Source organism: Vicugna pacos, chromosome 13, assembly GCF_048564905.1.
Source record: "Vicugna pacos chromosome 13, VicPac4, whole genome shotgun sequence".
In the NCBI taxonomy this organism is placed as follows: Eukaryota; Metazoa; Chordata; class Mammalia; order Artiodactyla; family Camelidae; genus Vicugna; species Vicugna pacos.
In genome coordinates this window covers 30,208,418-30,220,575 of record NC_132999.1, presented here as the reverse complement: position 1 = coordinate 30,220,575, position 12,158 = coordinate 30,208,418, and the positions used below count along the sequence as shown (strand labels likewise).

Here is a 12,158-nt window from a genome sequence, read left to right as displayed (position 1 = left end):
TTAAATTTTTACAGAGAACCTATACTGTGCCACTATGAGTGTTGGATACCAGGGTACAAACAAGATGTAATCCCTCAGGCCCTCAAAGAGCTCACAGACTAACCAGAGAGACAGGCAGATAAAGTGTCTGCTTTCCTTATTTTAAATTTCTTGAATTTTCAAAGTAAATAATTTATTATAGAAAATGTAGAAAGCCCAAAGGAAGCAAATAAGCAGTAAGAACATCCACAGTCTACATCCCAGAGATGACCATTGTCAACATTTTGATGTATTTGCCTCCAGACTTTATTTTTTTCCTGTATGTTAACAGTGGCCCCTGCTCTCGCCTCCACATCCCTGCAGCCTCTGAAGAGATCCTTGCCATCAGTTTGTACTTGAGACCTGGAACGTCCAGCTGGATCAGGCCTCTTGGGTTTGGGCATCCGTCCAGGGTGATTCTTCCTCAGACCCAGCATGTCCAAGTAGCCACGATCCACAGATGGTCCCAATCGCTTATCGGTCAGAGGCCTGAGCAGCAGGCTGTTCCTCAGCAAGTCTGAGCCAACTGGGCACAGAGGTCCTTTGTCTCAGAATGTCTCTTCAGCCAAGTTTCCACAGTCAAGTCTGAGAGCTGACAGAGTTAACATTCACACACACACACACACACACACACACCCCTTATGACTTCTGCATCATTCAGCCCCTCATTTGAATTCCAGTTTATGTCTGATTTTGTACTTTGACAATGGTCATTGCTGCCACCATTAGCCCTCCCCTCACATCTTTGTGCATCACTAACTCATTGATTCTTCAATTCAACCAACCAAAATTCCTGCATATTTTAATATGCATTTTTTTATGCAAGGTCTGAGAGTCCAAAAGCTCATGTTGTCCCTGAGGCTGCTGATATAATTATTACCTGCTGGCCACCTGACACTTGGCAGCATGCAGCAGTGGCAATGCATCCTTTGTGGAGGTAAGGTGCATAGGGATCTTTGCCACTGACTCACTACGTGACTTTGGAAAAACCACCTCTCCTCTCTGGGTCTCAGTTTCTCATCTATACAATGAGAGGATTGAATTCTAAACACCATCTGGTTGCCAAGCTGCTCTGTGGCCTGGAACAGCCTGGGAAAACAGCAGAAAGAAAGGAGGCTGAATACAGCTCTTCCACAAACCCACTAATGGCCCTGCCATGTCACATCCTCTCTCTGGACCTTAGTTCTCTCATCTCAAACGGGGAGAAGGAGGCCATTCGGGGCTAGATGAGCATTCAGCGCCCTTTCAGCTCTGACATTCAAAGAATCTAAGATTTACCCTCTTCCTTTTTTTTTTTTTTAAGTACTGTCAGCTACAATGTGTCAATTTCTGGTTTACAGCATGATGTCCCAGTCATGCATATCATACATATATTCATTTTCAGATTCTTTTTCATTAAAGGTTATTATAAGATATTGGATATAGTTCCCTCTGCTATAAAGAAGAAATTTGTTTTTAAGATTTACTTTCCTTGGGATTTCCAGGTACTATTTAAAACCCGAGCTAGAAGGCCTTTGGCTTACTGGTCTCATGGGAAACAGTGGGATGGGGAGCAGGGGTAATGCAAGAAAAATCAGTTTTGATATCGCACACTCCTGAGTTCAAATCCTGACTTTGCCATTTAATAGGTGTGACCTCAGACAAATTACATGATTTTTCTGAACTTCAGTTAGACTGTCTGTAGACTGGGAAAAATAATAGTTACTCTACAGAGTTGAGAATGGGTGTATGTAAAGCATCATGCCTATTGAGTTAACTGTGTTTAACAAAGGTTACTTAAAGCATCAGATACAGTTTAGCTGTGAAAATGAGAGTTCACATGGAGGAAATTCAGTTCTAGAAATAAATGGAAAGACATAACAGTTCTCTTAATTTTTAATAGTTTTTTTTTACTAAATGAGTAACACACGTTTATTATAGAAAGTAAAAGTAAAAAAAAAAAAAAAAAGAAAAGAAAAAATCATCCTAAATTCCAGTATTTACCATTTACTTTTGGTGTATTTTCATCTGTTCCTTTCTTCTATGCACACATATATTTTGCATAGTGACCATATATACCTTATGTAATTTTGCACTTTTTACAACTGAGCTCAAATCATTAACATTTCTGTACCACATTAAAAACTTCCCATATTCTATGGATGTATCACACTTCACTTAATTATGCTCTTATTGTTGGATATTTAGGTTTGTCTCCAAATGTTTCCAATTATTAAAAACCACCCTATCTCCACTCACCTTCACATCCATCCAGTTTAGCCATCTGCCCCTACATTCGCACCCTGGACCTTATCATGACCAGAAACTGCTCCATCTCTGAAATCTTAAACCCAAACCCGCTCCATGACTGTGGCCTCCTATCCTCCAATTCTCACACTCTGTTACTTGAAGTACACCTGTTCTTTGATCTCCATTTTTTTTTTCCAGTCACCTGGCTCTTTCCTATCTAACTCTCACAGTCTTTCCTTCCTCCGTTCCTTCTTCCTTCTTTCCACAAAATTTTGTGAGTGTTTTCCATGTGCCAGGCACTGTACCACGTGTAGAGGTTATAAAGTTGATAGAGATGTAGATCCATCACCTTGCTCATTCCTCTCAACTCCCTTTCCCACTTGCCTTTCTGCAAACCTCCCACCTTTTGTCATCCAAACCTTCCACCTTTCCTTTCACTTGGCATCCCACATTACTCACGTGAGCCCTACAATACTTCCTCTCTCAGCCAGAATTCCCCAAGACATAGCCCATACCTGTTCTAGTCATTTCCTAGATCCTCATCCACCCTTCAACCTATCATACCAGCTTTCCACCCCCACTACTCCACTGAGTCATCAAATGCACTCCTAACTACAAAATGCAATGCATGCTTTCCAGAGTTTGCCTCACTTGGCCTCCAAACCACTTTTGGCACTAGCTGTATAACCTTGGGAGAGTCATTCAACCCCTTTGAACCTCAATTTCCACATCAGTAAAAGAAAGATAATAGCACTTTCTGATGGAACTGTTGAGAGAGTCAATAAAACAATATGTAAAGAAAAAAAATCCACTGGTACACAATAGGCTTTCAACAAAGATTAAGTTTTGACTCATTGCATTTCGTTTTCTGGGTCCTTGGCAACAAGAAAGGGTTTGCCTTGACTAATGTGAGCATTCTGATCTCTGGGAAGGGTCATTTCCCAGTGCAATTCATTCATTCATTCCCCCCCAAAATTTAGCACCTGCTATGAGCTTGTTCTAGGGGCTGCAGACACAGCAATGGACACAACAGAGAAGCACTTCTTCTCAGGAAGCTAATCTAATGATGAGGAGAGAGAGACAATGAATAAACATACAAACAAGAAACGGATCATACAGTGAAAACTATTCTAAAAAAATTGAGCATTCAAAGGTTCATGAGGGAACATATAGGGGTGATGAAAATGTTCTATATATTAATTGTGGTGGTGGTCACACAAGTGTATACATTTTTCAAAATTCAATGAATGACACACTTTAAATGAGTGCATTTAATGTATATAAATAATGTCTCAAAAAGGTTGATTTAAAAAATTAAATCATACAAAGGGAGAATAATTTTTGACAGGGTGAACAAGAAAAGCCCATCTAACAAGGAGATAATTAAGCAGAAACCTGAATGGGGAGAAGGAGTAAACCATGTGAAGATCCAAGAGAAGATTATTCCAGACAGAAATCATAGCCAGTGCAAAGGCCTTGAGATGAAACTGAGTTTGGAGTGTCTGAGAAACAGCAAGAAAGCCAGTGTGGCTAGAAGGTAAGGAAGAACCAGGAGATAAGATTGAAGAGGTAGGCAGGGATCAGATCATGGAGGTTCTTGTAGGTCATGACAAGGAGGCTGGATGCTATTTTAAATCTAATAAGATGGCAATGGTGGTTTTTAAGTACCAGAATGGTACGATTTGATTTATATTTCAAAAAGAGCATTCTGAAATTTAGATGAGAAGAGACAGTGGGGCAGCAGGACAGAAACAGAGAATCCACTAAGATTACTGCCATAGTCCACATGACTGACTCTGAATCCTTGGACTAGTGTGGGCAGGAATATGAGGTGAAAAAACACCATATGCAGAATATGGTTGGAGGACAGAGTCAATTGGACCTGCTACTGGATTCAGTGAGGGACAAGAAAACAAAGGAATCAAAGATGACTCTTAGTCATTTGACATAAATGACCAGGTGAATGTTTGGGCCACTTACTGACATGGAGGAGACAAGGGGAAGAGCAAGTCTGGAGAAGAACACAAGAGTTTGTTTTAGAAATGTTAAGTCTGAGATGCTCATGAATTTATGGACATCTGGTTTATAGAAGAGCCTCATATGAGTTAGGTAAAACAAGCCAGCATCTAAATTTTCCCAAGTCTGAGTACTCTAACAGGTTCTTCTAAAGTGAATCCTGGTGACCTCACTGGCCAACCCTCCACAGTTGGTGAGCAACATTAGCCCCTCCGCATGTCTCTCTGACCTCTCTCCTTTCAGCATAATTACGTTCTGGGTTGATTCCTTTAAAGCAGGCACTTGACATCAATAATTACATGTGTCTAAGTCCTACTGCTGGAAGATTTCTTGGAACATCAATTCTCTTCATGGGATGTGATTTTCTGGGGGGGGTGTGAAAATTCAGTTCAACCATTCAATAATCCTTTACTGGGCACTTGTCTAAGCCATGCACTGACTTTGATGCTGGAAATGTTGAGGAGAATCAGGTAAATAGACAACCATAGTGTGAGTAGGGCTGACACAAGGAAGTACAGAGGTTGAAGAACCTAGACAAGGCTCCCTGGAGGAGGTGACATCATGCAGAGCAGCTTTTTCTCCTCATAAGGTGCTAGATTTTGTTTAAGATCAACTGTCTTGGGGTTGGAGACTTGGAGTCCCTCTTTCTTTGATTCCAAGGAGTATTTCAGAATTATTTGTTGAGAACACCTTTGGGCATTTCACTTCTGCCAAGAGGAATTCAGTCCTTGGGGAAGTGACAGCAGATGTGCCTGTCTCTGCCTTCTGACAGGAGGAATTGCAGTATGGGTAAAGCCACCCCCAGCAGGCAGGGAGGTGGGGGGGGTGAGCAAGAGTTAGCAGTCAGAAGCTTAGCCTCACAGGGTTTGCTGCAAAGGATAGCTGAGGTCAACCTGGAAATGGAGGACCACTAATCAACACTTAGAAGAGACTTCTGCCTTGTAGAAAGTTTCCCCCACAGCCCATCAATGAAGCTGAGGACTTCCTGCATCCCACTCTTCAGGATACTCCTAAACATCTCTCCTGCCTGCCCCCTCGCCTATCTTCCCACACCCCTCCTGCCGACTGCCTCACTCCCCTGCCCATGCAGGCCGCTCTACTTTTCACCAAGATTACCGTAACCTCTCAGATGTTTTGTTTGGTTTTTGGATGTTTTTGTCTCTAATCTCCACTGTAGTCAGCTTCATAGTACATGACCACATTTTTGCTGAATTATCCTTTCCAATACCCAGGCCAGATCTTGTTTCTCCCCGACTTACCATCTTCACTAGCTCCCACTGCTATCAGCAAAAGACTAGGCTCCTTAGCCCCGTTGATCCAGCCCCTCCCTGCTGTCCAGCCTCATCTTCACCACCTTCCCCTTCACGCTTCCCAGTTTCCTGAAGATGTCACTGCTGGCTGTGTCATAATTGGAACGTTTGTACATGCCTTCTTGCCTGGAACACCTTCTTTCCACCCCTGCCCATCTGATAAGTTCTTACTCATCCTTTGAAACGCTGCTTGGGTTTACCTCCTCCCTGATGCTTTCCTATCCAGTCCCCTTGCCTGGGCTTATTCATTCCTTCCTCTGCACCATCTCTGCAACTTATTCTCAACACAATGTTTCTTGTGTCACGGATTAGGGAATTGAATCTCAGAAAGAGGAAAGGGATTATCAAGGCTTTTAAGGTGGAATATAGACTCAAATCCAAATAATCCTGATACCTACGCTAGTGCCCTAGCCACCACACTCTAAAAGAATTAAATCCGGTTTTACACACACACACACACACACACACACACACACACACACACACACACAGAGGTATCGTATTTTGTGGGCTGAAGCAGTGCCACTGGACATCTGTCCTTAGGTAAATAGGCTCTGCCATTTTCTCTGATGTTCCTGAGGCCTTCAGAGAGCAGACTGGGCAAGGTGATCTCCAACATGCTCTGAGCTCGGACGCTTTATGAAACACAGGAAATTTTACTATGACAATTAGCAATTACATTTTCCCTCCAGAGTTCCCTTGTTTTTAGGATGAGGGGAAGGGAACAGGCATTTATTGCACATCTACTATATACTAGGGGCAATGTTTACACGTCTTATTAATTCTTGCAAGACGCATATTGCTGTCCTCATTTGATAGACAAGGGAATTAAAATGTCGACAGGGTAAACTACTAGCCCAGGGTCAGATAGCCAGAAAGGACTAACCGAGCAGGGATTTGAACTGTAGACCCCAGGGCAGGTAGAGTCTGGTCTACCTTCGCCCCTGACTCCTCCGCGCTCCACCGCCGAATCTCTGACCTCTGCCTTCAAACTCCTCGCGCGGGTAGACCCGGAGCTGCGCCCGCGCCCCAACACACAGGTGGCCAGCAGCAGTGGCAGCGGCGCCAGCAGCTGCATCTAGCGGAGCTCGGTGTCCCCACGCCCAGCCTCCGAGAGCCGCTATCCTAGCCAGGTGCTCGGCCGGCCGCCGCCTGCGCCTGGGCCCCAGGGCGACCGCTGAGACCATCTGCACCTCGCACCTGACTGCCTCTCATTTGCGGCCTTGGGGGTAATAACGACCCGCAGCCAATTGTTGGGGACCACGAGCTGGGTTCTGGAGGATGGAAAATGGAATGGGAGGCGGGGGCTAAGTGTTGAGGGAGCTACAGGGCAGGGTCCGTAGGGAGGAGGGGAGTGGCAGGGCCGGCTGAGGCTGGCCTCTGAGGTCCCGGGAGCCTGCTTATTGTTGGTGTAGCCGGTTTCAGAGTGCGCTCACCTGCTTTTTCCATCAGTTCTCTCTGCCCCTCCCTTTCTCCTGCCCTCCTTCCCTCTGTCCCCCTATGCTCTTCTCCATTTACCCACCCATCCACTGGGCCCGTGCAGAACAGTAACAGTGTGATGCCTCTTTAACAGAAACACCCAGGGCCTGAGGGGGCCCAGAAGAGGCCTTAAATCAGCACGAGATCTCAAGGAAGCCTTCTGGAAGGGGGTGACCACGGAGATTAGCCAGGTGTGAGGAAATGGAGGGAAGGAAGAGAGGAGCAAAAGGATTACTATGTGCAATGGCCTGACTTCATATTGCTTCTACAACCATCCAGTACTATACAATCAGTGTCATTTCCCATATTGTGAGGCAAGTGAAGCCCAAAAGGGAAAAAAAGCACCAACATTAGTTGATCATCATATTGTGTGATAAGAATTGTGCCAACCACTTAACATTCATTAAATCGTTTGATCCTCACACCAATCTTGCGAGGTTGGTGTTATCTTATGAGGCTTATGTTTCAGACTCTGAGAGATGAAATGACTTGCCAAGGTCACACAGAGATGGAATAGGGACTAGAACTCAATGCTTCTCATTCCAGTGCCTTCACTACACCTTCATTCAACTATTCGTCTATTCAGTATCTATCCACTGATGTTCTACTATGTGCCAGGCACTGGGCACAGTGCTGAAGGCATCATGGAGAATAAGGCTGACAAGTCTCCTGCTCTCCTGGGGCTTACTTTCTAGTGGGAGAGACAGAATCATTGAGGAAGCAAATACCAGATAATAATATGTCATAAAAGTAAAACAAGGCTCTGACTTAGAGAGTTGGAGGGAAGGGACGGAAGTCCTCCTTAAGAGGTGATATTGGTTGAGATCTCAATGAGAAGCCATATATTGATCTGGGGACAAGTGATTCAGGCAAAGGCCACATCAAGTCCAATGGCTCAGAGAAGAGGAACGAGTTTGTCTTATTTGAACATTAGAAGGATAACTAATGTGGCTTGAGCAGAGTGAGCAAGAAGGACAATGTCAGGAGGTGAGAAATCAAGACCTTAAATGGGCCTGGCCTGTAAGCCATGGGAAGAATTTACAACCGGTGCAATGGGAAATCCTTGAAGGGAGTGACATTACTGATTTATATTTTTAAAATATCACTTTGCTTGCTGTATGCCAAGTTGAGGATATCAATTTATAATCAATTCAGGTTATTGAGTAGACAGTTAAAATATATAAATCTGGAGTTTGTAGAAGAGGTCCTGGCTATAAATATAAATTTGGGGGCATATAAGTGGTATTTTAGGCCACATAGCTAGATGAGATCATTTCTAAGAGGGAAGGGGGTTGGCCAAGAATCATACAAGTACCTCAGTTCAGGAGAACCCTAACCCTAAGAGGTAAGCAGAGAAAGTGAAGATAGCAAAGGAAACCATGACTGGCTCCTAAAGAATTCCTGAATTCTAGGGTTTTTTTTTTTTTTACCCATTGGCAGTGTGATCTTCTCTCAAAGGGAGTGCCAAAATTGCAATTTAACTAATATTTCCTAATCACTTACTGTGGGTGAGACAAAGGCAGATAGGACCTACTCCTTTCTCTCCAGGAATTCTTGAGCCAACCGGAGAGAAATACCTGTAGGCAACTAACATAGGACCATGAAGCCTGAGTTTGGGGCCTGAAAAAAGGCAAGAACAGCAAAAGCACAGGGTCAGAAAGATGTGCCAGATGGTGTCCAATGTCTTTACTTGCATCATCTCCTGTGGTCCTTGCAATAACAATAACTATTTTTATCCCCACTTTACAGAAGAAGGAACTGAGTCTTAGAGATGGTGGGTAACTTGCCCAAGGATACACAGTTGACAGGTAGTACGTCCTTGACACACAGCCAAGTCTGCCTCGCCTTAGAGCCTAAATGCTTAATCACTGTTTTAAATTTTGTGACAGTCTGATAGGATTGGGGCATAAAGTTCCTGGGAAAATGGAGGGTCCAGAGAACAAGGCACAAGGAGATAAGTGAAAAGGTGGTAAGGGCCAAATTCAAGCTCCAGGCCTTGAATGCCAGAGGATTTTGGATTTGGTTCTTCCTGCCAGGGTTTTTCAACCTCAACATTGTTGACGTTTTGGGCCAGATGATTCCTTGTTGGCAGGAAGGTAGGAGGGTCTCTGCTTTGCATTGTAGGATATTTAGCAGCATCCTTGGCTTTTACTCATTAGATGCCACTGGCAATCCGCCTCCACCCACTGTGGTTGTGACAATTAAAAATATCTCCAGACATTGCCAAATCTCCCTCGGGGGAGTGTATCTGCAGAGCTGGTCCCCAGCTGAGAATCACTGCTGTACTGGTGGGGGTCAGGGTTTTGAAAGGAATGTGAGATGATAAGGACCAGGAGTGCTCCCTTAACAGTAATGACCTCTACCACTGTTATACTCATAATGTGAGGAATTGTACTGTGTTTCAATTCTGATAAATTGGAATCACCCATACTACTTTGGAAACATTCCCACAGAGTCTGTTCATTTTTTTGTGAAACAAGTAGATTAAGTTAACCATGTGCTCCACAAAAACACTGTGGCTTCTTTGTTTTTGTACTCTCCGTTCCTAGCAGAATGAATGTTAAATGAATGAACAAATTTAAATATCTCTTATATACATAATTATATTTATTTTTAGGATGTCCTACTGACATCAGAGATTTGTCAGAGATCTGATACATAGTATAATATAAGTATCTTTGTTTTCAAGCAAAGAAAGATGTCTGTTTTAATCTTTTGATCCTAAAATTCTACAAATTCATAAAATGCATAGACTTCATTTACAGGTTTCTTTTCCAGATGAGTAGGCCCATATGATTTTTGCAGCATCCACAGAGTTTTCTTCAACCTGTATGAATTTACTGTTAATTGTTCACTATATAAAGCAACTTGGGGTGACAATAAAGTTTAATTCAGTATTTACTGAGCTACCCCTATGAACCAGGTACCAGGAGAGGAATGAAGGTACAGTTTCCATCCTCTAGATGCAGCTAATCAAAAGGGATGTCAGGTTTACCCTGGCCTGCCGGACCTTGTTCTGTTCCTTACCACAGTGTGATCTTAGGCCAGTCAGGGCCATATTTGACTTTTGTAGGCCTTAGGCACATTTGCCTTCATGGGCCCCTTCCTCTATTGAAAAAAAAGTATTTAAATATACATTTATTGCCACATGGCATAAAGACAAACATAATACAGGCTGGATTCATTATTATATACTTAGTATTATTATATTCTTTTTTTTTCTGATTTAAAAAGAAATCAATGTTAAAACATTTTCTTGGGCCCTAAGCACTACGCTTACTGTGCCTAATGGACAAGTTGGCTTTGGGACCAGTTACTGAGTTCACCTAATTCTCATTTTCTGCTCTTTAAAATTCTAGCTTTGAAAGGTTGTTCTGAGGCTTACTTGAGATACTTAGAAGCTGCATGAGGGCAGAAACCAAGTCTGATTTGTTCTCCACTGTGTACCTAGAGCACTGGAGCAAGTGCTCTGTAATATGAAATTATCCTCACAGGGCCAGAATACAGCAAACACCTGACAGCCATCAGATTTCTTTCACCAGATGTCCTAGAGAACAGCTCAGAGCAGACATAATAACTATCAGAAAACTGGAGTGTATGGTACAAACCCTGACTATGACAGAAATTCAGATCAAGGATTATGTGGGTCCATCAGTTCACATGCTGTTTAATCTTCTGTCAGTGCCTACATGCCCTGGGTCCACATAATTGCATTCATAACACAATCTATCATTAGCTATATAGAAAGGAAAGGAGAGTGTTGAAAGCCATTAATTTTCCACTCCCATATGGTTTGTTTATATATGCAAGGAGTTGTACCAGTATTGCCATGTATCTCCAAATCCTCTGCGGATTTAATTACAAAGCTACAAAGTGAAAGCATAAATTATGCACCAAGGCCCATGTTTTGGAAATCACTGTGTAGTCTTGGGAATTAGATAGGAGGTTAGATCTTTGTAATTGATATGCTTCCACTTAAGGGTTAGAACCCTGTGGATCTGTGAGAACTTTTTCTGTCTAAAGACACTGTGCCTGTAGTTCTGCAGAGGTAGTTGGATATTTAGACTTTAAACAGTAGGTATCAGAAGGAAAAGAACTTTGCAAACAGTATTCAGTCTGGCTCAGGTTCTCTCTCTCTACCCTCCTTTTCTACCATAGTTCACCAGTCTCCCTCACCCTACCCCATCCAGAAGGATATGCCATTCCCCAAATGCATCATACATAGTCTCAAAACATTATGTCTTTACCTAAACTGTTTTCTTTGTGTAGTATATTCTTCCCCTCTTCATTCTGGAAAACCCCAGAAAGGGAGCCTATTCCTGGTAGCTACTCTACAAGTGTAGTTTCTCCTCCCTGAGCAAGAAAGCAAAGTTTTCATGTTGGTAAGCTCAGCTCAGATGCCATTCCTTTGGGAAGACTTTCCTACCTTTCCTAGAAAGAAGTGGGAAAAAGGAATGCGCTTGGTGTTGTGTAGAAGTTCTACACGGGATCCTTTGTGTTTATCATCTTGTCTAATCCTCATGGTGAATTTGGGAGGTATTCTTATTCTCAGTTCCGAAGTTAAGAACCTGAGGTCTAAAGATTAAGAATCTTGGCCGAAGTTCCATGCTCGTAAAGGGTGGAGTTAGCACTGGAATCCAGTTTTGCTGCCGTCTCTCTCAGGCAAATAGTTCCATTATTGGAGCTTTTAAAACCTTCCATCATTTCCCCTACCCTAACACATGTCTCACTGTATGATCATTTATTTATATACCATTATACTCTGTCTCCTTCACTAAACTCTTGAATCAGAGCCCAAATCTTACTTCTTTCTGTGTCCTGAATGTGTGGCACAATGATGGGCATATAGTAGCTGCTCAAAACATGTTGATGGAATGAAGTAAATAATGACAAAGCACTCCGCAGTCCACATTTTCAAATATATGACTTCACTTAATTATAAATAAGCATAAGATAAAGCCTCTGCCCTTGGAAGCAAGCAATATAAACGAGAAAGGCCATATACAGGTGAAAAAGACAATGAACAAAACAGTATTAGGAGTAACAATGTTGTATAATAAAATAAGTCAACTGAGGTCAAGGAGAATGAAGACTAAGAAAAAGATT

The 12,158-nt window shown here is 42.7% G+C and overlaps 1 protein-coding gene and 1 pseudogene across 1 annotated transcript in view; one reads left to right on the top strand and one right to left on the bottom strand.

The window, feature by feature from the left end:
• LOC102530593 (calreticulin-like) overlaps positions 1-6,760 on the bottom strand; it is a 31,996-nt pseudogene extending 25,236 nt beyond the window's left edge.
• The window catches only part of OSBPL9 (oxysterol binding protein like 9), a 203,056-nt gene that overhangs the window by 54,167 nt on the left and 136,731 nt on the right, over positions 1-12,158 (top strand). The gene's annotated exons all lie outside the window — the stretch shown is intronic.